General features: G+C 49.0%; 1 long non-coding RNA gene across 2 annotated transcripts in view; it reads right to left on the bottom strand.

Moving 5' to 3' along the window:
• Nucleotides 1–1,726: 1,726 nt before the first annotated feature.
• The window catches only part of LOC146403444 (uncharacterized), a 91,820-nt gene continuing 67,068 nt past the window's right edge, over nt 1,727–26,478 (bottom strand). Inside the window, exons 4-8 of one of the 2 annotated variants that reach the window (XR_014845454.1) lie at nt 22,170–22,268; nt 8,782–9,063; nt 6,445–6,730; nt 4,453–4,627; nt 1,727–4,100 (exon numbers count right to left, since the gene is read on the bottom strand). This is a non-coding gene — a long non-coding RNA (uncharacterized LOC146403444). The remainder of the gene's footprint in view (nt 4,101–4,452; nt 4,628–6,444; nt 6,731–8,781; nt 9,064–22,169; nt 22,269–26,478) is intronic. The other variant, XR_014845455.1, reaches the window with a different exon arrangement.

Consider the following 26,478-nt stretch of genomic DNA (forward strand, 5'->3'; position numbering starts at 1 on the left):
CAATCACAGAGAAGAGCCAGAGCATGAATCCGTCAGACAAAAGGTGTTAGCATACGTCCCTGTGACTGTTGCCTCTTTTCTGTTTCGTATTTTAAGACAGATTGTTGGAAAAGGCCTGAATTTATGAGTTCTATCTCCTGGATGCTATGAAGTAACAGTCTCTTTAATAGTTCACACTGATGGCCACCAGCTTTGCCCTCATGGGCATCTTTTTTTTTTTTTTTTTTTTCCCTTTGATGATTGTAGGAAGGAAGAAGAGGTAAGGTTGTTAAATGAAAATTGTCACCATCCCTGCCTCCGCTCTATAATATATCAGAATTAAATACATTCCATGACCCCCATTTTTTTTTCTTTTTAGGGCTACACCTGTGGCACATGGAGGTTCCCAGGCTAGGGGTCTAATTGGAGCTACACCACAGCCACAGCAACGCCAGATCTGAGCCATGTCTGCAACCTACGCCACAGCTCATGGCAACGCCAGATCCTTAAGCCACTGAGCGAGACCAGGGATCGAACCCACATTCTCATGAATACTAGTCAGGAACTTAACCCACTGAGCCTCAATGGGTACTCAAAGAACCCCCATTTTTAACATTGAACTTAAATATGTATGCCACAAGAGCCTTGAGTAGAGAAGGCTTCTGTGGGACATAGGAAGATGCAGGTGGATGAGAGTAAAGTGGGAGAAGGGCATTTGTGAAGAGAGGCAGGCAGATCTAGACAAAGATGAGCCTGTGAATTTGAGGCCAGGAAACAGGTTCCATTAAATGAGGCGGGCTTGCAGATCTCTTGGGGGGTCTTCCTGCACCCAGTTAACAGACCACTGATCTAGTTCACACTGAATCTCAGTTTCCAGACCTAAAAACCCAAAAGGCATGACTCAGTGATCCCTAGATGACATTCCAGTTTTAAATAATTAATTGCAACCATTAGCTTTTAGGTAGTCTGCGCTTTTGCTGAGGCCACCCCTGTCTCTTATAGAAGCACTAAACAGACAGGCGACCCCATACTCCCAAGAGAGCTGGACCCCAGATGCCTCCCTCACTGGTAGTAGCTGATTTGCTCTCTCTGTCTCTGTCTCTGTCTCTCTCTCCCCCGACACCACTTCATTGCTGGGTGGTCGTGGGCAAGTTTGCTCAACCTGTTGGAGCTTTAGGGAACAGTGTGCATTCAGTAGCAATCATACTGCAGAGACTACAGTACAGCATTAAATCCCCTCCCCCAGAACTGGAGTTCCCATTGTGGCTCAATGGTAACGAACCTGACTAGTATCCATGAGGACACAGGTTCAATCCCTGGCCTCTCTCAGTGGGTTAAGGCTCCAGTGTTGCCCTGATCTGTGGTGTAGATCACAGATGCAGCTCTGTTCTGGTGTGGCTGTGGCTGTGGCGTAAGCTGAGAGCTGTAGCTCCCATTCATCCCCTAGCCTGGGAACTTCCACATGCCACACCTGCAGCCCTAAAAAGCAAAAATTAAAAATAAAAAAAAAAACAACCCTGGGAGTTTCTGCTGTGGCGCAACAGGTTCAGGGCGTCTCTGCAGCACCGAGATTCAGGTTCGATCCCTGGCAGGGCACAACGGGTCCATCTGGCATTGGCGCAGTGGCAGCTTAGGTTGCCACGGTGGCTCAGATCTGATCCCTGGCCCGGGAACTCCATATGCCAGGGGGTGGCTAAAAAAGAAAACAAGCAAACAAACAAGCAAGAACAAAAACAAAAAAACAAAGCCCTGAACTATCTTTTATTTCTGCAGTTTGAGTTTTTGCAATGAGAATATACATTGATCTTATATGCACACTAACACATGCATGAACCCAGAAACTTATTTTTGTATTTTGAAGTGTTCTGTTTCTGTTTTTGACTTGCATAGAACCAACTTGCTGTTGAAACGGCACGGTACGCAGCTCAGTACAAAATGGGAATTACGTGTGTCTGACATGTTTTTTTTAATGGAAGAACTGCTTCTTATTTGATAGAGTCAAGGCATAGGGAGGAGTCAGGGTTGATAAGCGGGCTGGGTGTCCACCCTGCAGGGCTGGGCGTCTCCCCCACCACACCCTGCCTCTAACTTCTGTTCTGGCCGAGGTGGGTGGCGAGGGCGCTGTGTCGGTGGGTGGCAAGGGTGCTCTAGTCGGTGGGTTGGGGGGTCGAGTGGGAAAGGGAGAGGCAGGGGATGCCTCCAGGCAGGAGCGGCTTCGCTGAACTCAGCACTTGCAGGCGGAAGTGTGTGGTTTGAGTTTTACTTTCAGTTTTCACTCCAAGTCATTTCAGGATGAAACCCATTTAACGGTCAGATCTCTGAGCCAGATTTCTCAGCAGACCTGTGCTCCACCCCAATTTGAGCTTGAGGCTGGGTTGGGCAGGGAACAGCAGGCACACGGCTGCCTGCAGGACACCTGGAGGGGAAGCCGTCCTTCCTCTGCTAATAGGCAATAGGCAATTCTGACCTCGGGGGGCGCTGGGTACCACCGAGCCTGTCACCACCGGCAGGTGATGGTTGGCAGACATCCCACCTCTGTCCTCCACACCTGGCTGTTGAGAAAGGAGTTCTAGACCATCATTTAGCACCCAATGTGTACCGGGCTGGCACTGTGTCTTCAAAGATGTCAAGATACCTCCTTGCCCCAGGGAGCTCACGGGGGTGCAGGGGGAGGGGAGAAACTAGGAGGTACAGACAGCGAGATGAGACCAGTCCCCCACGGCAGCCCCTCTGTGCCAGGCGCCTTACTTCTGTTATGCCTACTCTGAAAGGCAATGCGTCTATGCTTCTCAAAGGCTGAATTAGGGACAGCGCATCCGAATGCAGATTCCTAGGCTACACCCTGAGCCCACGGATCAGAATTTATAGGAGTTGGGTTGGGCGTCTTTGTTTTTGAAGAATACCTTGAGTAACGCTCATGCCCTTCAAAGACTGAGATCCTCTGCCCCGGGGCAGATACTTAGCAGATTTTACCAAAAGGACACCTAAACTCAAAACGATTGAATTGCTCAGGATCAGCCAAGGTACACATGGTAGGGACTTGACTCAAACCCAGAGCCAGGGTGACTGGTGCCCCACTTCATCAGGAAAAATTCTAATTGATGCCTGTGGCCCTGTTTAATTAACAGCCGCTCACTCACTCCCAAGACCGTCTGGTTGGTGGAGTTCTCTGGTGGCAGCCGGTTAAGGATCCAGCGTTGTCACTGCCGTGGCTGGGACGCCCTAGCAGTTACTGTGCACCATGCCACTGCTCCATCAACAGGTCAGAAGACGATGGGGGGCGCGGCAGGCCGAGCCTCACATTTGGTGAAAGGAAGCTCCTTTTCCCCTCTCCAGGGACCTTTAAAAACAGAGTTGCCTGCACATCTTGACTAGTTTAGATACAGCCCTGCCCGGAAGGGGGAGGATGGAGGAGATGACCTCTGTGGTCCCGAGGCGCCTACAGGGTCTGTGATCATTACAACCACATGTCAGGACCCGGAGACATTCCTGTTTCCTGCTCCTTTACCTGGGCCGGGACTGGGGGCCCCTTCGCCTGAGTAGTTAGCAGGTCATGCCCTTTACCCCGGGCCTCCTCGCCTGGCTTCACGGTCCCCACCAGCAGGCCCCCAGCTCCTTCTTTTCCTGGACCTCCCTTGTGTTCTGTCCTGGAGGAGGTGGGCGTGGATGCTGGACGGGGTCCTTGCTTCTCGCTCCTTCATCTCCGTCATCCATCTCCATCTTCCCAGCCAAGCCTGGGCCTTTCCTGGACCCAGACCCCTTCTGTGACGACAGGGTGCCCTCTCCCTAAAGGAGAGAGCCAAGACTCTCTCCAGACCTGCCCTGCAAGCTGGCATCTTCTCTGGGCAGCAGAGCCAGTGGCCATGGTGGCTGAGGCTGAGGCCAGAGGTGCCCCATCTGGCCAGATGTGCGGCTGTGGCCAGATGCAGCTATTCCGAGGGTGCCTTTTAACCCAGAAGACCAGGGAAGGGCATCCCTTGGAGATGCCGGGCTTGCCCATGCCTTTCTGATTTAGATCCTCCAGAATCGGGCAGCTGGAAACAATCGATTGGCCAGGGCCCGGCCAAACAGAGGTTCCTTGGAGCCGGCTGCTAGGCTGACAGCTCAACAGACCTAAAAAGCTTAAAAGAAAGTCTAGTTGGAGGGAGAGGGGAGAGGGTGATGGGGAGAGGGCAACGAAGAGAGGAAAGGAGTGTGGGAGGAGAGGGTGAAGACGGGAGTGGAGAGGAGGTGGGGAGCCCAGGAGAGGGGCTGGGGCTACCGCCCCATCCACTTGGGAAAACTGAGAGGTTGGAGGGCAGGGACTCCTGGAAGGGTTGGGGCAGAGGTAGGGGTGGGGAGGGAGGGATAGTGACTGCTTTTGTGTATTCGCCTCTCCAGGGGAAGCGTGACACCCCCCAACCCAGGCCTTGGGGTGTCTCCAGACACAGTCTCTGTGGGAGGAGAGAGGAAAAAAACATCAGAATAACTCACAGGTGCAGAGCCACCCATTCTGTTCACACGTTTTCTGCTCCTCCCTTTTGGATGCGAGCTCCAGGCTGGGCCCTGGACCCTCCAGGCAGATGAGCTGCTTATGTCTGGCAATGTTCTGGGGAGAACCACAGGCAGGTGGGGTACCTCTGTGTGATGGGCTGTGGTGCTGAGATTCCTTCCAGAAGGAAAGGAACACATGCATTTAATTTTACCTGTGAGCAGGGGATCAGAGAGCTGGGAAGACCCTTGCAAAGGCAGCTCTGAAACTACCCCAGACCAGGGACCCCTTCCCCAGCGCCCTGCTTATCCTGGGGACCTGGCAGGAGAGAGGCTAGCCTGTTGGCCAGAGAGGGGCACTCCAACAACCCTGAGCGAAAGGTCTTTCTTAGTTGGGGTTTTTTGTTGTTGTTGTTTGCTACAACCGCTCAGAGCCTCTAATCCAAGAATTTCCAAGACTCGGACTGTATGGACTCTTGGAGGCTGCAGCATAGCCTGCAACCTCGGGTCCTTCTGCTCCAGTGGTGAAAGAACTTTCTGATGTTGAAGAGAGAGAAAAAAAGGCGATGGATGGGGGCACTGATCTTTAAGCTCCCCCTGGGAGGTCCGGGCTTCTAGTCGTCCTTCCACCTGTCCCCAAAGGCTCTTTGAAAACCCTTCAACTGGATTAAAGATTTGATTAACTCGCCTTTGTTCTCAGTGATCTGACCTTGGGTGAACGGCTCCCTTTCTTTAGGGCCCTTCCATTTTTTCTCCTCAATGAATTGGGATAATGGGCTTCCATTCATTCCCGTCTTCCAGGGCTATCTGTCCCCAAAGCATTTCTGGGCTGTACTATTAGCTGCTCCTTCCCTGGGTTGTGGTGTATGATTTCCTCTGCGGGTCTGACTCCCCAGCGAGGTTGAAAGCACCCTGAGGACAGAGCCCCTTCCGAAGACTGTGGTCGTAGGTTCCCCCAGCAATACGACCAGACGGATGGAGTAGGATGGGACCCCGGGTCAGGGTCTGCCCCTGCTCTGCCCCTAAGCTCCCAGAGTTTCATTTCCTTCTTCTACAAAAGGGTTAATGGAGCTGAGGGGAAGTGATTTATAAACTAAGTTTCCATAGCCTCCTGGTGACTTTTATTAATCATTGAACCAGCTCCTGCGAACTGCGTTCTGGATGCCAGGCAAGACGTGGGAAATCCAGCAAGGGGCTGTCGTGTGTGGGCTGCGTGGGTGGAGGGGGATGGCCATGGCAAAGCAAGTTTACAAAGCTTCAGAAAAGCTCAGCCCTCTAAAAAGATAGATGGGGATATTTGAAAGGCAGGACTGTTGGGTGCTATTTCATGAGCTTGGGTCCCCAAACCATCCATCCCCCTTTGGGGCAGCCGTGATAAAGAACAAGCATGCTGATGGTACTTGTGATTCTAAAAGGAGAACTGAGGAGTTCCTGTTGTGGGTCAGCAGGTTAAGTGACTCGTATCCATGAGGACACCTGGTCGATCCCTGGCCCCACTCAGTGGGTTAAGGATGTGGTGTTGCCCCTGAGCTGTGGTGTAGGTTGCAGACGTGGCTCGGATCTAGCGTGGCTGTGGCTGTGGCTGTGGTGTAGGCTGGCAGCTGCAGTTCTGATTCAACCCCTAGCCTGGGAACTTCCATATGCTGCCCGTGTGGCCCTAAAAAAAAAAAAAAAAGACAAAAATAAAATAAAAGGAGAACTGAGAAGGTGTTTTGCATGCAGGTAAACTGGAAGTCAGGGATGTTGGGGGGAAGGGGAGGCAGAGGGGAGGGATGGAGGAGGCTGGGAGCAGAGCAGGCAGACCCCCCCCCAACACACGTGCACCGAACAAGGGCATGTTGTGGAGCTGTGCCGCCCTCATGGCTCCGTCCTGGCCCCCTTAAGGACCACCCTGGGAAGTCCTCTAGAAAACCCATCCATCATGGACAACAGTCTGCTTTCTTTCCTCCCCGGTTCCATATCCATAGCACAAAAATGTGCTTTGCTAATGGAAACCTCGTGCTGCTTCTCCGAGGATGCTGGCAGTGAGCGGCAGGGGAGGAAGCGGGTGTGTGAACGGACACAGCCGGGCTGGAGCTCCCACGTCCGGGAATGCAGTGCACGTGGACAGGGACAGGAGCCTGGCTGGCGCTGGACAGTGTGACAGTGACAGCAAGGGGGCAAAGCGCCCAGGGCGCTGCTCTCCAGCTCTCCAAACCACCACCGCCCTCCTCCGTTTTTCCCAGGGATTCAGAGGCTGCTCAGTGTGTCTGGCTGGGGTTTTCACTGGCTCTTTCAGACCCTGTTGGAGGCAGGAAAAAAAAAAAAAAAAAAAAAAAAAAGAAAGAAAGAAAGAAAGAAAGAAGGAAAAAAAGAAAAAGATCAAATTTCAGTTCCCCTCAATTGCCCTGGGTTTGTGCAACCAACTGTCATTGTGAGACTCACATTGTGAGACTGTCACGGCCTTGGTCCCCTTGGGGGTCTGCACGTGGTCAGGGTCTGCACCGACACGACAGCAATTAGCAGTCCACCCGTCCCTAGAACCCATGCCACCAGCCTCACCCACAGCTGGCTTAACCCACAGGCCTGTCTGCAGGAAGGGGCACTCAAGAAAACAGGCGTGTTTCTTGAATGAAAACTAAGGGTGGTTATGGAATGGGCCTAGACCCAGGTTTTAGGAGACCTGGGTTCTAGCCCGGGGTCTGTAAGAACTGGCTGTGGGACCTTAGTGAGGTCACAGAACCTCTCTGATCCTTATAGCCCTCTGCAGAAAACCGGAACAGGACAGACGGTGGCACTCTCTGAGGCTCTGCCTTTCTGCCTTTGGGTGGGCATCCTGTGGCCGGCAGGTATCCGCGTGAATGAAGGACTGCGGAGGCGAAGATCACACGAAACAGGGGCGACCTGACTAGGTTTTTTTCTCTTGGCCTCTGGAATGTAACTGGGGCACACATTCAGACGCAAACTTCCTCTCCTTCCCTGCCCCCTCTCCTGGCTCCCCCGTTCAGCCCTCCAGGCCAGGGTGGGGGTGGGAACACATGCCACTGACTGGGGCGGGGGCAGGGGGGGCGGTGAGGGGAAGGAAGTGTTCCTGGGGTGGGGGGGGGCTGCACGTCGTAGGGGAGGAGTGCCCCAGGCACCAGAGAATTGATCAGCTATAAGATCATGCTAATCCGTTCCCCATCCAAAAAGGTAGGAGGTTGTGAATAGAACATTCCTCACTCGAAATACCGTATATACTTGATGGGAGAAGCCCTGGGAAAGAGAGTCCTGTGTGTTTCAATGATAAGCCTCAAGGAAAGTCATCAGAGAAGTCCTGGTTCTCCCTCTGGTCAAGTACCTAAGTCAGCCTAGTTTGCAGCCCAGGTGAGGCCCCTGCAGAGCTGGGATCGCTAGGGCCCAGGGCCTGCCTGTGGGAGTGATGGCTGGGAAGGGAGACGGGCCCTTGGCGCCCTTGGAGGGGAAGCCAGCATGTGGTGGCTGCCCTGGCCTGGCTAATGGGCCACATTCCTTTTGCAGGGACATCTTCTATGGGAGCATATACGGTAACTGAGGCATTCCAGAGCCCAGCCGCCAGCCAATCAGGACTTGGGGCCTTTCTGCACTTCTTTTTTTTTTTTTTTTTTTTTTTTCGTTAAGAAAAAGTTTTGGGTCCTCTTAGGAGCCGCAAATCAACTGCAGTCTACAGAGTTGTCATCCCCTCCCCCCACCTTCCACCCGCTGTCTTGGTGATGGGTTGTGTGCGTGTGTCTGCGCGTGTTGGGTTGCCCTGGGTCCTCATCCTGGGCAGGACCCCCTGGAAACAGGCAGGCCCAGGTGTGGGGAGTGTGGGTCCTGGAAAGAGAGGCTGGCCTGGGCAGAGGAGGATGCCCAGCTGCGGCCCTTGTCAGGGAGAGGGCAGTTGGAGGGAAGAGAGGCAGGGAATTCTGGAGATCTAGTGTCTATAGATGTGTGTGTGTTTGTGTGTGTGTGTGAGACCCCCCGGAGGGCCCCCCTGCAGCACTGGACTAGCAGGAGGCGGGTGGGAAGGGCAAGCAGCCTGATTTAAAAAGGAAGGAGCAGCGTCTCCCCAAGAGAAGATGTCTAGAAGCAACTGCAAGGGGAGGAGGGCCTGAGGACCACTGACCACGGGGCTGCCCGCTGCAGGGATGGACCTGGAGAGGCGAGGCAGACTGGATGCTCCCATCTGGCGGGGCTGGGGTGGTCAAGTTTAGAACTGGCCAGCCTCAGATTTCCTTCCTGATCTTGATCTTGCATCTGGGTCCTAACCCTCCCATCTCTCCCTCTTTCTTGGGCTTGACCTGACTCTGCAGCCGTGCATGCCCCGGCTCTGCAGCTGTGACCTCTGCTCACCTCCAGGCTCCTTCCCTTTTCTCCCTCTGAGGGCTTCCCGTGCTGGTGTCCGGCCACTTCCAGTTGCCATCCTGTTCCTTCTTCACTTCTCCTTCCCTCAGTTCTCCTTTTTTTCAAGGCTGACAGGGCCAGAGGCAGCAAGACAATTTGCCGGCACCTTAGAAAAGGGCATCATTGGTCCTCTGGGCACATTTTTCGGTCTGAGCACCCAAGATGCTCTGCTCCTTAAGTCTCCCCTTCACCTTTCCTTTACATGGGGGGATGTTACCCAGATACAGGCATCTGAGATCGAGAGAGAGAGAGAGAGAGAGAGAGAGAGAGAGAGAGAGAATAAACTAAGGAAGCTCCTAACGCAGGCCCTCACCCAACATTTCCCTGCGCCCCTGCCTCCCACCTGGGACTGTGAAGATGAGGATGCTTGCGCCCTAATCTCAGCTACCACCTGAGCTCGTGCCCTAAATATGGTCTCTTGACCTGCAGCAACAGCAGCAGCATTTCTCTGGAAATTCTTAGAAATGCAAATTCTCAGATGCCACCCCTGACCCACTGCATCAGCAACTCTGGGAGCAGGGCCCAGAGATCTCTGTCCTCTTCATCCCAACACTGGACAAGGGCTGCCTTGCACCGTGTCTCACTGGATCTTCTCTGCTGGAGGGCAGGGCCCAGGCCATGGAAACCCTTAAGGTCAATTTTCCACCCCTAGGGTTCTTCTTTGGCTGATGCCACTGTGGAAGGAAGTGGAGTATTTATCCACATCAAGCCTGGGTGCTGCTCGCATGTTTGGATACCGTGGCCTCGGCCCTACTGACCTTTGGAAAAGGAGGATGGTTGACATTAGCTTATCTTATTCTCTGTTCCTTCTTCTCTTAATTTTATTTTATTATTATTTTTTCTTTTTAGGGCCACACCTGCAGCCTATGGAAGTTCCCAGGCTAGGGGGCGAATCAGAGCTGCAGCTGCCAGCCTACACCACAGCCATGGCAACCCAGGATCCGAGCCACATCTGAGACTTGCACCACAGCTCACTCATTGGATGTTTTCATTCTGATTTCTCTTCTATTATTATTATTATTTTAGGGCTGCACCTGTGGCATATGGAAGTTCCCAGGCTAGGAGTCAAAGAGGAGCTATAGCTGCTGGCCTGTGCCACAGCCACAGCCACATGGGAACCAAGCCACGTCTGATTCTTCTCATTAATAGTATGAGGGAAGCCGGTCCCTTAAATTTTCTGTGATTCAATTTCCCATTTTGTTTCCTTTAGATTTTTTTTTTTATATTTTCATTTTGAAATTGTTAGGAGACAATTTTCCGTGGCCCCTCATGTTTCTGCACATGTTGTGAATTGGGAGGCCTGGGCCGCCTTCTGTCTGGGATTCTCTTTTTTTTTCTTTTTTGTCTTTTTGCCGTTTCTTGGGCCGCTCCCACAGCATATGGAGGTTCCCAGGCTAGGGGTCTAATTGGAGCTTTAGCTGCCGGCCTACGCCAGAGCCACAGCAACGCGGGATCCGAGCCGCATCTGCGACCTACACCACAGCTCACGGCAACGCCGGATCGTTAACCCACTGAGCAAGCGCAGGGATCAAACCCGCAACCTCATGGTTCCTAGTCGGATTCGTTAACCACTGCGCCACGACAGGAACTCCCTGGGATTCTCTTTTTAAGAATGTTTGTGGAGTTCCCGTCGTGGCGCAGTGGTTAACGAATCCGACTAGGAACCATGAGGTTGCGGGTTCGGTCCCTGCCCTTGCTCAGTGGGTTAACGATCCGGCGTTGCCGTGAGCTGTGGTGTAGGTTGCAGACGCGGCTCGGATCCCGTGTTGCTGTGGCTCTGGCATAGGCCGGTGGCTACAGCTCCGATTCAACCCCTAGCCTGGGAACCTCCATATGCCGCGGGAGCGGCCCAAGAAATAGCAACAACAACAACAACAGACAAAAAGACAAAAGACAAAAAAAAAAAAAAAAAAAAAAAAAAAAGAATGTTTGTGTAGCAAATAGCCTCAGGTGATGGAGAGAATGTCTTCCTTTGGAGAAAAGGGTTTGCTGCTTCTGCACTGTAATAATGTCTCAGTCCAGGCCAAAGTGTGGGTAGGAGACACGCAGCTCCTATAAGTGATTGGCGTTTCCTAAGCCATGTGATACAGACTCACTGCCCTCACTGCGCACCCCCGTGGGACCTGGGGGAAGAGGCCGAGCCATTGCGACCGTGACGTTCATATGGCCTGATGTTCCAGGCCTAATAAAGTCCTTGGTCTCTGACCCCAGAGCATCATGACTTCTGCCAGCATTTATGAAATCGTAGCAGATTAAGGTGTTAGCTTACAACTTCACATCTAAGGTAAAACTTAGATCCTTCACAATTCTTGAGAGAAATAATTTCGTATTTGCAAAAATAATACAACACATGTCCCTTTATCCTTCACTCAGCTTTCCCATGTGTTGACTTGGGGTTAACCTGAGTACAATGATCAAAGCCAGGAAATGAGTATTGCATGGACAGTCATGCAATTAACTAGTACTATCAATTAAGCTGCAGATCTTATTTAAATGTCATCAATGGTGCTACCAAGGTTCCCTCTCCGGACCAGGATCCAATCCTGTCATTGAATGCATGTCATTGCCATGGCTCTTCTCCTGTCCTTTAATCCAGGTTGGACCCTCAGTCTGCCCTTGCCTTTCATGACCTTGACATTTCGAAGGGTATGAATGAATTTTTTTTTGGTTAAAAGACCCTCAGTTTGGATTTGACTGCTGTTTCTATACGATTAACACCTTTTTGGAAGAAGACTGCACGATGAGATAGTGCCTTTCTGAGTGAAGCACAGGAGGGAGGCCACAGCCATGATGTTTCATCAGTGGGGATGTCAATTTTGCTCATGTGGTTAAGGTGGTGTTTTCCAGGAGTCATGTTCACAAGTTACTATTTTTTCCTTTGAACTGAATAAATATCTTGTGGTGAGATCTTTTGAGACTGTGTAGACATCGTGCTTCTCATTATATTTTTGCCTACTAATTTCGGAGGCAATAGTGTAACGGTACTTTTAACATATACTACTTAGCAGATAGGACCGCAAAGGAAGACCTCAGAGGCTAAAAATGAAGATAACTTAGAATACAGAAAAATGAGTAAGTCTTGGGACTTGCATTAGCCATGTCACTGATGACCTAGCATAGAGTTTTAACAGGTCAGGCATTAAAGAAAGAAGACAAAGCCTCAGACCCATCCATGTGAGAAGTCCCTGTTGGAGGGTCACTCAGAAAGATGGCAAATTTTCAGTGCTGAATCAAGGGAAAAAGCTCACCTTCTAAAAGAGGATAGTAGGGTATCTGTCCTAGTACTGCCTTGAGGAAAATAAAGGAAAAGTCTCCTCTGGGAGTCTGTCATTGCATGCCCATTCCCATAGCGGGTGGGATTTACATTTAAAAAAATGTTTCAGCTAAAATGAGAGCTCCCCTAAGCACCTGGCAAAAACCAACAGAAACATTCCCTGAAGAAAGACTCTTCAAACTCTAGCCTCGGAGAATTCCCTCCAAAGAATGAATATGAGCTCATAATTAAAACATTTTCTTTAAACTTTAGAATGGATAAACAATAAGGGCCTACTGTATAGCCCAGGGAACTATATCCTATCTCCTGGGACAGACTATGATGGAACATAATATTAAAAAAAGAACACACACACACACACACACACACACACACACACACGTATGACTGAGTCACTTTGTTGTGCAACAGAAATTGGCACAACTTCGTAAACCAATGAGACTTTAATAAAAAAATTAAAACAATTTTTTTTTTTACAAACTAAGGAAACCAGAAATCTGTGAGCTGAAAAAAATCGTAGATTCAGACACACAAAGATTACAACTGTTTTAACGATCAGATACGTATTTAGTACATGTTCATTTCTATGCATAAAAATATAAAGAGGGTATTTAAAATATAACCAAGGAGCAAGAGTCTCTCACCCTTGACCAGACAAATGTGAAGAAAGAGCCAAATAAGATTTGTAGAAAAATGAACAATGGTTGCAATTAAAATTCAACAGATGGATTAAACAGTAGGTTAGATCTAATAAGGAGAGAATTAATAAACTGGAAGATGTTTTTAAGGAAAACACATTGAGTATAATAAAAGATAAAGATGAAACTTAAGAGAGAGGTAAAGAGCTACAGAGGCAGACTGAAAAGTTTTAATATGTTTTAGACTCATGGATGGGCAGAAAAGAAAGAATGAGGAAGAAAGGAGAATTAGAAGAGAGAACAGGGAGTTCCCGTTGTGGTGCAGTGGTTAACGAATCCGATTAGGAACCATGAGGTTGCAGGTTCGGTCCCTGCCCTCGCTCAGGGTTAAGGATCCGGCGTTGCCGTGAGCTGTGGTGTAGGTTGCAGATGCGGCTCGGATCCTGCGTTGCTGTGGCTCTGGCGTAGGCCGGCAGCTACAGCTCCGATTAGACCCCTAGCCTGGGAACCTCCATATGCCGTGGGAGCGGCCCAAGAAATGGCAAAAAGACAAAAAAAAAAAGAAGAGATAACGGCTGAGTGCTTCCATAAATTGATGACTGATATGGTTCTTCAGAGTCCAGAGGCCTTGTAAATCCCAAGCAGGATAAATTTTGACATATGCATAATACAACTACAAAACAGCAAAGACAAAGAGCAGATCTCAGTAGCTAGAGGGAAAGATTGTTCATCTACAAAGGATAATTTTTTAGCAGCAACAAAAGATGCTAAGAAAGCTTCTATGTACTAAGATTCTAGATATGTGCATATATACCCAGCAAAACTGTCTGAAAAGCAGGAATAAAATAAAGGTATCTTCAACAGACAAAAACTAGCTGAATTTACTACCAACAGATGTTCACTAATTAAATCTCTAGACAAGGATATAGTGCAGGAGGAAAGATTCCAGAAGGGGAAATTGAGGTGCAAGAATAAATGGTGATTGAAAAAAGGAATAAACACATGCATAAATCTAAACACTGAACAAAGCACTAACAATGATGTGGAGTTTGTGGAGTTAAGAAAAGATAGAACTAAAATAGCCACCCAAAGCATAAAAGTTGAGGTGAGTTATAACTAGGGTTGAAATATGCTAAGGCCCTTGTATTGGTCAGGAGAGGAATAAAAAGTTAACTTTTGATTTTAAATGTAATAAGCATTTAAAGAATAGAAATGGAAGAGTATAACATTGAAGCTAGTAGAAGGAAAAATTGAATAAATTTAAAAAAATGAAATAAGACAAAAAAGAGGAGGAGGAGGGAGTTCCCTTGTGGCACAGTGGATTAAGTATCCGGTGTAGAAAAATGAGCAATGGTTGCAATTAAAATTCAACAGATGGATTAAACAGTAGGTTAGACCAAATAAGCAGCCGTTCAGGTCATTGTTGTGGCACGAGTTTGATCTCTGGCCCAGGAACTTCCACATGCTGTGAGCATGGCAAAAAAAAAAAAAAAAAAAAAAAAAAAAGGGAGAGCGCGAGGTAGAAGAAGTACGGAACACTATGGTAGAAATAAATCCAACTGTGCCAGTAATCACTAAAATTTGGGGGCGTTTTTTGTCTGTTTTTTGTGGGGGGTTTTTGGCCACCCCTGTGGCATGTGGAAAATTCCAAGCCAGGAACTGAACCGAGGCCACAGCAAGGACCCGATCCACGGCAGCGACAATGCTGGATCCTTAACCTGCTGAGCCCATAATCACTAAAATGTAAATGGACTAAATCTCCCATTAAAAGAAATGAAATGGTTATTAGACTAAATTCTTCCATGAAAGGTTAAATATGGTTAGACTGGATTTAAAAGTCTAATCTAGGCTTTTCTCAAGAGACATAAGTCAAACATAAAGCCTAAAAGGCTAAAAGGGTGAGAGCAAAAGCCTGGGAAAAGATCTACTTGACAAAAAGTAATAAAAGAGGAAGTAAGAGGAGACAAGATTTACTCTAAGGCAAAATCTTTATTGGACATAGGGAGAGACAGTCACAATGATAAAAAGTTCAATTTATAAGAAAGATATTACAGTCTCAAACTTGTAATCAGTAACATAGCTTCAAAATATAGAAAACGAAATCCTAAGAACCACAGGGAGAAACTGAGAAATCCACACCACACTGGAAGCTTTAATGTTCTCTCCCAATATCTGATAGATCGAGCAACAGAAAAATAAAACAGTATAGAACATTTGGATAATGCAATTAGCAAGCTTTGTCTAATAGATATATACAGAATTCTATACCTAAGAATGGAAAAGAGAACTTTTTTCCAAGCATAATTGAAACAGTTAAGAAAATTGTCTACATGTTATGCCATAAACCAAGTCTCAAAAAGTTTCAAAGAATCAGTACCTTATAGATTACATACTAAAAGTTCAAAGAAATTAACAAATCAAGAGCAAAATAATTTTTAAAAATAATCCTATGTTTGGAAATTTAAAGATATACTTTAAAATAACTCTATGGTCAAAGAAGAAAACAAAATAGAAATTAGAAATATTAATATTCATTGATGAGGATAATATTGCATATTAAAATGTAGGAAATAAGGTTAAAACAGTGGTTATAAGTGGTTAGAAAAAAATATCTAGCCTACATGCTTATATATTAGGAGAGGAGAAAGTCTGAAAGTAGCAAGGTAAACTCTAAATTAAGAAATTACAATAAAAGAATACGCTTTTAAAAAGTAGAAGGATAAATTTAGTAAAAAGCAGAATTAATGAAACAGGAAAAAAGAGATTAAAAAATATTAACAAGGGAGTTCCCTGGTGGCTCAGCAGGTTAAGGATCTGGTGTTAACTACTGTGGCTTGGATTACTGCTGTGGTGCGGGTTTGATCCCTGGCCCAGGAACTTCCAGAACATGGCTAGGAAAAAAAAAAAATTAACAAAGTTGAAAGATGCTTCTTTAAAAAGACTGATGAAATTGAGAACTACCGGCAGGAATGACTAAGAAATAAAGGGAAAAATCACAAAGAACGACATTCAGAATGAAAAAGAGAATTTAACCACTTGCTGTGGGTTGAATTGTCTCCCGAGAAGACATGTTTAACTCCCCGTACCTGTTAATGTGGCCCGCGTAGGAAATAGGATCTCTTTGCAGGTGGAATCCTGCTGTCATCCAAGAGGGCTGATGTATTTATAAGAAGGGAAGAGACACAGATAGAACGTCACGGAGAAATGAAGGCAGGGACCCGAGTGATGTTTCTGTAAGCCACGGAACATCAGGGAGTGTCACCCCTCTCTTGCCACCTTGATTTCTGATTTCTTCTTCCTTTTTCTTTTGTCTTTTTGTCTTTTCTAGGGCCGCACCTATGGCATATGAAGGTTCCCAGGCTAGGGGTCAAATCAGAGCTGTAGCCTCCGGCCTATGCCAGAGCCATAGCAACACAGGATCTGAGCCACGTCTTCGACCTACACACCACAGCTCATGGCAATGCCGGATCCTTAACCCACTAAGCAAGGCCAGGGATCGAACCCGCAACCTCATGTTTCCTAGTCAGAGTCCCACTGAGCCACGACAGGAGCTCCGATTTCCGATTTCTAACCTCTAGAACTGAGACAATACATTTTTATTGTACGCCACCCAGCTTCTGGTACTTCGTTACAGCTGCCGTTAGAAACTAGAATACTGCTGAGAGGTTATTTTAAGTCATCTGTTGTCAATACATTTGAAAACTTAAGTGAAAAGGACAAAGTGCCAGCAAAATACTCCCATTGCCAAACGGAGTCAAGAGGAAATGGAACACCATTAAATTTGGGTGGTGCATAGTTAATAATCTACCTACAAAATACCAGTCTCAGATGATGTGATAGGTGAGTACAACAAATATTGAAGAAAAAGATAATTCCAATGATTTTAACCCTTGTACAGAGTAGAAGAAAGGGGAACATTTCTTCAGACATTCTCTGAGGCCAGCATAACGCTGATACTGCAATCAGACAAAGCTGTCAGAGAAAAAAATGTGACAGAACCATTTCACCAACGAACATAGATGCAAACATTCTAAACACAACATTAACTTATTGGCACTGGCCACGTGGAGACAAAGATAACAAATGATGACCAGGTTAGAGTCATTCCATGATGGGAAAGCTGGTTCAGTTTGGAAAATTCCTAAATGGAGCTTACTACCCACAGTTCATTCAAAGAAGAAAAACCACACGATCATCTCAATAGAGACAGAAAGCATTTGACAACATCCAATATTTGCTTTCCGATAAAAAGCTTGCGTTCTTGCCCAACTAGGAATCAAAGGTGACTTCCTTCACCTGATAAGGGTTTTGTTGCAAACACTTGTGGATGCATGAGCTTGCATGTGTGCACAAACAGACACACTTCTAGTAATCACGTGTTTAAAGGTCAAATATGGGAGTTCCCGTCGTGGCACAGTGGTTAACGAATCCTACTAGGAACCATGAGGTTGCGGGTTCGGTCCCTGCCCTTGCTCAGTGGGTTAATGATCCGGCGTTGCCGTGAGCTGTGGTGTAGGTTGCAGACGCGGCTCGGATCCTGCGTTGCTGTGGCTCTGGCGTAGGCGGGTGGCTACAGCTCCGATTCGACCCCTAGCCTGGGAACCTCCATATGCCGCGGGAGCGGCCCAAAGAAATAGCAAAAAAAAGACAAAACAAAAAAAGAACAAAACAAAAAAAAATAAAGGTCAAATATCTTAAAAATTGCCTTTTTGACATTCTGGAAAAGGCAAAGCTATGGCTGGAAAACAAAATAGAGGTTTCTAAGACCTGGGGGATGAGGGAGGAATTGTCCACAAAGAGCAAAGGTACGAGGAGCTTTTGGGGTGATAAGATGTTCTCCGTCTGTATTGTGCTGGTGGTTACTCCAGGCTTGTCAAAATTCCTAGAACATTGAGCCCCCCAAGGGTAATTTTACTGCATATAAACTAGACCTCCTCTGGCCTGTTTTTTTAACAAAGGAAGGCTCTCTTCCTTAGCTTCATATCCATAAATGGCAAGCTACTTTTAAATGCAAGTTACCTTTGGAGTTCCTGTTGTGGCTCAGTGGATTAAGGAACTGGTGTAGGTCACAGATGTGGCTTGGATCTGGCATGGCTGTGGCAGTGGTGTAGGCTACAGCTGCAGCTCCGATTCGACCCCTAGCCTGGTAACCACCATACGCTGCAGGTGTGGCCATAAAAAGACAATCAATCAATCAATCAATCAATGCAGTTACTTTTGAGAGTGAAGACGTTTAGCAGACTTTGCAGGCATATGGGAACCTCGGGGTTCTGTGTCTTCAGATGGGAACAGCACGGAACCTAATTGTTAAAAGAGGATTATACTACTCGGAGGAGAGGGGTCAAATACTAACCCTGTCCTCTTGGCTTGGAGTCATTCATCCACAGAGGAGGGACTTGGGGGTCACGGAAGGTGTGGAATGGAGCCTCAAAGGGAAGGGCTGACCTTGTTCCATGTCCCCAGAGCACTGTTCTCCAGGCGTCCTTGTTGAGCAGGTGCAGAGGCAGCTGGACCCCTGTACCCACCTTGGTGCCTTCCCCAGCCTACCCTTGGAAGCAAACAAGTGGCCAGCAGGGCCAAAGGGGAGCCTCAGGCTGGTGCCCCTCCTGGCCTCTCCCCCACCTTACCCACCAAACACAATTTCTTACTTAGAATCATGCTGGAGAGGAAACTGCTTGAAGGTGGGAATAACATTGTAACAGAGAAAACACGCACTTTGGGGTCAGAGCAAGTTTGGAATTCAGGCCAGTTGACTGTATTGAGTCCCTTAAAGCAGGTGAATTAACCCTTTGGAGTCTCTCTTTCTTTGCTTATAAAAATGGCCACAATACCCACCCACCTTGCAGGGCTTTGATATATACTTGATGTGTTTTGAAATAGAGAAGTACAGCCTGAAAACCCAAGAGGAAGGAGCAGAGAAGGTGGGGCTTTGGAAGACCAGCTACTGGTGGTGGCATCATGTGGGCCTGCGCCTGGCCCTCCATCCGCCTGCCATCTCCTGATCATTGCTCTCTTTCCACGGATGTAAGGGACTCATTCACTCCTCACATTACTTGCTGAGGTCCTCTGCGTGTGTGTAAGAGTGTGTGTGTGTGTCCAGTGTCACGCAGGGACAATTATGCTGCCCAGAAACAGCAGCCTTCTGCCTGCTGCAGCTGCACAATAGCTACTAAGCCCCCCTCCTTCCTCTTCTTCTCCAAATAAGGCCTCATGACACATTGTGCTAATCTCGACCTCTCTGTGACCTGTGAGATAAAGACTGGTCCCTTGTCAGCCACTCAGGACCTCCTCCCACAACAAGGTCCCAACATCCCCTTGGAATCTCTCACCACAGATCTAGACCTATAACCACAGCTTCTGCTGCCTACGCTCCGCCTTCCTCGCTGTCTCTTGGGTTTACTGCCCCCGCACCGGCACCCAACGTTCGCTCCTTTTCTCTCTTCGCTCAGGACGGTCACCAGCCATCATGCAAGGGCCCGCAGACCCTGCACTGCAACAAGGCCACATGTCCCCAAACAGCCCCTGGGACTTGGTCTTTCACTGAACAACCATCCACATCATATCACCCTGCCTTGGCACTGACATTAACCATCTTATGTCATCATCATATTGACCCTGCAAGGCAGGTATTCATCCCCTTCTTATGGATGGCAGAGGGAAAGAACAGAGAGGTTAAGTAACTTGGCCAAGGTCACACAGCCGTGATGTGGCAGAGCTCAGATTTCAAACCCTATTAGACTCCATGTTTTGGCACCATGTGTTTATTTTTCAAAGCCACCAAAAGAACCAGAGGCATGAAGGTGAGAACAGGCCCGAGTGAACCAGTGGCTCTCTCCTCCTCTAGGGTCCAGAATCTTCATTCTCTGTGCTGCCTGATTGGCCATGCTTCCTCATGACTGCATATCCAGAAGAATTTAGGAATGATGCTTTCCCTGGGTACAGAGCATGAGCTGACTCCATGTAGATATGAAGAGTACGAATGAATGATTGAAAGGAACAAAGGAAGAGTCCCTGATAGGAAGAGGAGGCTCAAATTACACTCATTGTCACAGGACAGTGGGTGATGCCTGAATACAGGAAGCTTTAGTGGGAGAAAAAGAAGGACTATTCTGGAATATTCCCAGTGACAGCTTAGTGTAGATGTGAAAACATAAGCTTGGGCATCTGATAGGGTTTGAAATCTGAGCTCTGCCACTTCACGGCTGTGTGACCTTGGCCAAGTTACTTAACCTCTCTGTGCTTTCTCTCTGCCACCCATATGAAGGGGATGAATACCTGCCTTGCAGGGTCGATATGATGATGTCAAGATATGATGATGTCAGAATATGACAATGTCAATGTATGATGATGACATCAATATATGATGTCATCATAAGATAATTAATGTCAGTGCCTGGTGCAGAGGGAACATTTCAGAAGAGAGTTCATTATGGTCAGAGAGGGCAAGGGGATAGAAGAGGTGGCCTGGAGGAAGCCCACATTCAGGGAGTCTGGCAGTGTGTCCAGAGCCATCCCACCCCGGCCCTCTGAGCATCAGTGTCTTTGTCGTCTTGACAGAGAGGTCCTGGAGCCCTCACTTTGGTCACGGGTCTCTCTGGTTTCTGGAAGTGGCAGCAATAGCTGCCCGCTGGCTGGTGGCAGGGGCAGGGGTGGTGAGGGTTGTTGCTGGGAGGATGGACAGCATTCAGGTGGGGGAGCGCTGCAACCGAACCGTTGGTTTATTTCAAGGTTGCAAGACCTCTAACCATCTCTTCCTATAAAGCCCTTGACACGAGGGCAAAGGAGCTGAGCTCAGACCAGATGTTTCCTGTCTCTCACCATTGATGGATGACAAGGGGCGGGGAGGGAGAGGGAAGGAAACGAAGGCAGCGAGAGAGATTCCTTCGCTGGGAACCCATCCCCCTCCACCTGGATCTGCAGCTTGGAGCGTCTGCGCCCTGAAGTTCTAGGAACCTCCGGTGAATGCTCGCTGCGTGGCCAAACCGAGGGTGGAATCAAACTGAGGTCAGAGGATGGAACGGCCGGTTTCCTGGAGGAGCCCTTTGGGAGGGGACTCAGAGGATGGTCAGAAGCTTCTGCCCAACTCAGTGATGGAAAACTTAGGACAGGAGAGGCTAAGAATAGCTCCTTGTCAGAAATAGACTCCGAGGCATAGGAAACAAACTTCTGGTTACCAAAGAGCAGAGCGGGCAGTAGGGCAGAGGTAAATTAGGAGTTTGGGATTAACGTATACACAGTACTGTAGAGAAAATAGACAAATGACAAGAACCTGCTGTATAGCATGGGAACTATATTCAATATCTTGGATGGAAAGGAATCTGAAAAAGAATACACATATGTTCAGTCATACGTATATATCACTGAATCGCTTTGCTGTACATCTGAAACTGACACGACACTGTAAATGAACCATACTTCAATTGTAAAAATGGTTAAAAAGGAGTTCCCATTGCGGCTCAGGAGATTAATGATGGGACTCTGTCTCCATGAGGATGCAGTTTGTTCAGTGGGTTAAGGATCCGGCGTTGCCGCAAAGGGCGACTTAGGGCACAGAGGCTGCTCGGATCTAGTGTTGCTGTGGCTGTGGCGTAGGCCGGCAGCTGCAGCTCCCCTTTGACCGGGAACTTCCATATGCCACAGGTGCGGCCCTAAAAAGGAAAGAAAAAAAAAGGTTAAAAAAAAAAAGAATAGCTGTTTGTGTCATCTGTGCCACTGGGAGAAAATCTGAGAGGCAGGGATGGACGCGTGGAGAATGCAGCACCTTCAAACTCCACCCCCAGGGCCTCCCGGGCATCAGTTTTTCCATCTAAGATGGGGAGACTACTCATCCCTGCTCAGATGCCTTTGGCCCCTCCCTCGGAGGATCTGGCCAGCAAGCACTGTCACGACGGGTGCTTTACAAACGTGCAGGATCAGCAGGAGGGAGATTTCACAGGGTGGCAGCAGGGGCACAGGGGGCGTCTTTGTGGGCGGGGAAAGTCCCACAGGCCCTCCACCTGCTGCACTGGGAGGCCCGGCTTTTCGGCAGGTGCAGCTCCTCCCTCACTGCTGGGAGATTGGTGTGGGTGCCCGCTAAGCACTTCTGGGCTAGAATCTGAGAGAAACAACTGAAAAGCGCTTCTGGACCAAAACCTCCAATCCTGATTAATCGTCTTGGGGCCTTTGGTTTAATCCCCTTCCTTGACATACATCTGTGAGGATGTACGGTTGTCATCCCTGCCCTGGGAATCCGAGAGTGGGTCAAGCTGAGCTGAGCACGGGTTTTTTTCCTGCAGGGGATGGGGGTCATCCCAGTTTCTATCTCTAGAGGCAAAGGAAGTGCCTTCATCCCTCCCAGTGACGGACAAAGCTCAGCCAGGCTTGGTGGGCTTCAAGGTGCTGCTGGAAATGGAGCAGGCTACGTCCAGGTGCCCTGCGCCCCCCACCTGGAGGCAGTCAACAGCCACGGGGTATATATATTTTCCATCGCTGACACTGGCCGGAGAAGGCTCTTCTTGGGTGTTATCTTAATCATCACCACGGTCCTATGAAGAAGGAACAATTATTCTCAACCCCCTCTTACAGATAAAGAGACTGAGGCTCCGGGAGGGTTCCTGGCCCCACAGCTACACAGCAGGCTTCTGAAAGCTTGGAAGTCATGCCACTAGTTGTAGGCATGGCCTGCCAGGGGACCACATGGTCCACCGAGTGGGGCCTAACTGGGCAGCAGTGAATGCCCCCCCAAAGGGAAGGCATTGCGTTAAACCTCAGAAAAGCTCCCCGGGGGCCACCCTAACCAGCCTCCCCATCCACCAACGACTGGGCAGACCTTCCACCAGGCTGACCCTCCTCTGCCCCAAGTCAGAGGGACCACAGGAAACCATGCCTTTATCCTTGCAGAACCTGATACTGAATGGTATGTGTCCTCTGTGTGTGTGTGTGTGTGTGAGAGAGAGAGAGAGAGAGAGAGAGAGAGAGAGAGGGAGGGAGGGAGGGAGAGGGAGGGAGAGACAGAAAGGGGGGAGGTTTACAGGGAGAGGGAACGTATTGCCTTTTTATGAATCTGCCTCTCTTTTTTTTTTTTTTTTCTTTTTTTTTTTTTGAGCAAACCACAGACCAGCTACACATTCTTTGGCCGTTTCCTGAAGATGAACTTGAGATTTTGTGGAGAGAGGAACAAAAAGAAAGACAAGAGCAGGGGGTGGGAAGAAGTGAGGCAGAAAGCAACGGAGCGCGTGCACACCCGCGCACGCACACAACTCCTGGCAATAAGGAAGTGAGACTAGATCTTTTTCATGAATGGGCTTAGCTCAGCCTGGCCCAACTTCCGCTCTCCCATTCACCAGCATTCAGATTTCACCTCTGACCATCCAAGGCAGCTGGCAGCTGGCCCAGGAACGAGGAGCAGTTTGAGATCATTCCCCTGACCACAGGCAACTCTGGGCTCGCAAGAATCTTCTTTTCCGAGCTGCTAAATTCAAATGATCAGGGTGTCTATGGGTCACCAGTTTTAGGGGGGCACGGACCTCCTAGATCCCCCACAACAAGGGCTCTCCCCCAGGCCTGTTGCATCCACTTTGGGAAGCTCAGAAGGGACAGCAGGCAGTGCCTGCAAAGGACATGTTCCCAGCCCAGGGCTGCACTGTGGGAGGGGTTCACCCACCTTGATGATGCTAGGAACCAAGCCTCACCATTTGGAGAAGAGTTCTCCCTTCCGGGAGGTGCAGGGCAGGTGGCCATGGCTTGTGGCCTGAGAGGGTGACCTTCTTTCCTTATGGTTGGGAGATGGTTGAGGAGCAGAGCGCCACTGAAGCTGCTGCCCCTTGAAACTCAGTCCGGAGGTTCCAGAGGGTTTGTCCTAGCCGTGGGAAGTCTGGCTCCAGGATCGTGATCAAGTCACTGAATTTTGCTGTGGTTGGGAAGGATGGGATGGCAACACCTCCTGCAGGGTTGCTGTGACAACCCAGTGAGCTGACGCAGAAGGCTGGCTCCCCAGCACTACCTGGGCCACAGGTGCTCAGTCACCAAAACCTAAAGGCACTGTTTCCAGGGTAAGGACAGCCCTGCAGCCCTGAGCTTCCAGGAACGGGCGCTGCGAAGGGCTTTGGATTCATGGTCTGGAAGGAGAGGGAAGCAGAAGTGGCTTGGCCTGGACACCAAAAAAGAAGAGGAAGGAGAAAAGTGGGGGGCAGAGACACACCAAGGCCAGGCTGTTCTTTCTCACCTTCTTGTTCTCCTGCAGCCCTTAGTTCCCACTAGATCAGGGTGACAACGGAGAAAGGGACGTCATTGTTCTGTCCCCACCCTGGCTCCCCTGGTTCCTGGGATGGGTTAGATGAAGTCTCCAAAAACCCATGTCTTAAGATATTTGGGCCTAGAAGCAGGACCTTGGATGACATGACCTTCAGAATGCCTCCCCACTTCCGGGGCCACAAGCCTTTTGGGAAAACTAAATCCAAGACAAAGTGCGGGCGAGCAGCATTCCACGCCCGCAGCTGCTGCGCTGCTGGGCCCAGCTCTGGGCACTGGGAATGGACTCGGAAATACCAGTGGGCTTTGTTGGGGCTGATGACTCACAGCAAAGGCATGACATCCATTCCACTGGACTTTCTAGGAACTTGCCTGCAGCTGGAGCGTCCCTGTCCCTAGGTCCCCCCTGGAGCACAGAGAAGATGCTGGCAGAGGCCAGTGCTAGTGAGGGAAAGGGCGCTCCGGGCTAAAGCGGACCTTGGGTGTGATTCTCCCTCGATCAGTTGGGCTGTCTCCCGTGTCATAGCTGGAGGCATCTTTCTTGACGCCCTCTCTCCTTCCTCTGCTCCTCCTCACCCCTGGCAGAGCTAAGAAGAGCTGGACCCCAGAGGGACAGCAAAATTGGAGGAATGTGCACTGGGATGGCAATGATGTGAGGAAATGCCGACTGATCGCAGGGGCTCGGATCGCGAAAGCCGCTCGCTCTCTCTGGTAATCCTCGCAGCCCGCCCACGCGCAGCTCTACCACCCCACCCTCTTTCCAGAGGTGGACAAGGATCCTTCGCGAGATCAAGAAATTCTTCCGTGATTACACAGTCAGCAAATGGCAGAGCTAGGAATGAAGCCCTTCTCTGCTCAGGGACGAAGCCTGTGGCTTTAGCTACTCTCCCTTGTGTGCTCCTTATTAGCTCCACTTTTAGGAGGAGAGATGACACCTTTCTGGAGGCGAAGGCTATGCTGTACTTTTTCTCCATTTATCTCTACAAGATATCCGGAACTTGTTTGCAAAAGCAGGGGCCAGAATTTGCTGAGATACTGAAGGAGGTGCAGAATATACTAGTGTCTATGGGGTGAGGGTGGGGGAGTCCGGGGAGGGAGTCTGGAAGCGGGCCAAGGAGCCCTAAAGCACGTCTGCCCCCCTCCCCGTCCCACAGAGGCACCCATTTCACATCCACTAACCCTCTCCTCCTCCTGCTGTTCACAGCTTCTTCTTCTTTTTTTTTTTTTTTTTTTTGCTATTTCTTGGGCCGGCCGCTCCCGCGGGCATATGGAGGTTCCCAGGCTAGGGGTCGAAACGGAGCTGTAGCCACCGGCCTACGCCAGAGCCACAGCAACGCGGGATCCGAGCCGCGTCTGCAACCTACACCACAGCTCACGGCAACGCCGGATCATTAACCCACTGAGCAAGCGCAGGGACCGAACCCACAACCTCATGGTTCCTAGTCGGATTCGTTAACCACTGCGCCACGACGGGAACTCCTGTTCACAGCTTCTTCTCACCCCTTTGCCATCTTCTGCCAGGTCTCCTGCTCGGCCTCTTCCTGCCTGCGGGTCCATTCCCGCCTTCTCTCTGGGAATTCCTACTCACCTCCTAACCGTCTCTCTGGAGCCAGCTGGCTGCGGGTGACTATTTTTCTCTCCATTCTCCTTTCATGGGCCATGATGATCTGTTTACTCATGACTTCTGTGCCCCCCGCCCCCAAGCTCCTGGACCACCTCACTCTCTGTGTCAGTATCTCAGATTCAAAGGTCCTGCCAGAGGCTCTGATGGGTTAGCAACTGTCCAACCTAGAGAGTCCCTCTGGCCAGTGTCACTGACTTGACTTTCAGGCAGTTGGCCTTCTACAGGGGACCGCAGGGGGCTCATCTCCCACACAAGCTGTTGTGGCCAGGGTGGCAGGGTAATGTAGTCCAAAGCATATGGATTCAGTTGTGTTATCATCAGTTGGAAGATGGGGACCCGACACTGAGAGGTTAAGCAGCCTGCCCCGGGTGACCCATTTAGAAGACAGTGGAATCCAGAATGCAGATTAAAACCTAAGTTTTCCATTTCCGAAGCCTGAGAATTTTCTATCTATGGTGCTACCTCTCAGGAAAAAATGAATTGTGTTTGGTTTGGTTTTTGTATTTTAGAGTGTTAATGACATTTTAACTCACAGAAAAAATGATAAATTCTACAGGGTATTTCCATTTAGTAGATATTCTTTTCAACCTGAAACATCTGTCATTCTGAATAAATGAAAACATATTATCATAAAAGTGTTAACGTTTATGTTAAATGAAACCCTTCGGAATAAGTCTGACAAAGACTTGCTTGAATGGAGACAGTATTATTAGTAATAGCATTATTCACTAATTACATACTAATTACAGCTGTTTCCAAAAGGATAATAAAAAACAATAGAACTGCTAGTAGTTATACTTCCAAAACCTATGTAGAACAAAACTGACACAAGAGCACTGGTCACAGGGTAAGAGGCTTGACTCTTTAGCTGCCATCAGCTG

Source organism: Sus scrofa, chromosome 5 (genome assembly GCF_054392235.1).
Source record: "Sus scrofa isolate SSC_HxYL_T2T_F1_AM1 chromosome 5, Sscrofa_HxYL_maternal_Yorkshire_Landrace_v2.0, whole genome shotgun sequence".
NCBI classification, from domain to species: Eukaryota; Metazoa; Chordata; class Mammalia; order Artiodactyla; family Suidae; genus Sus; species Sus scrofa.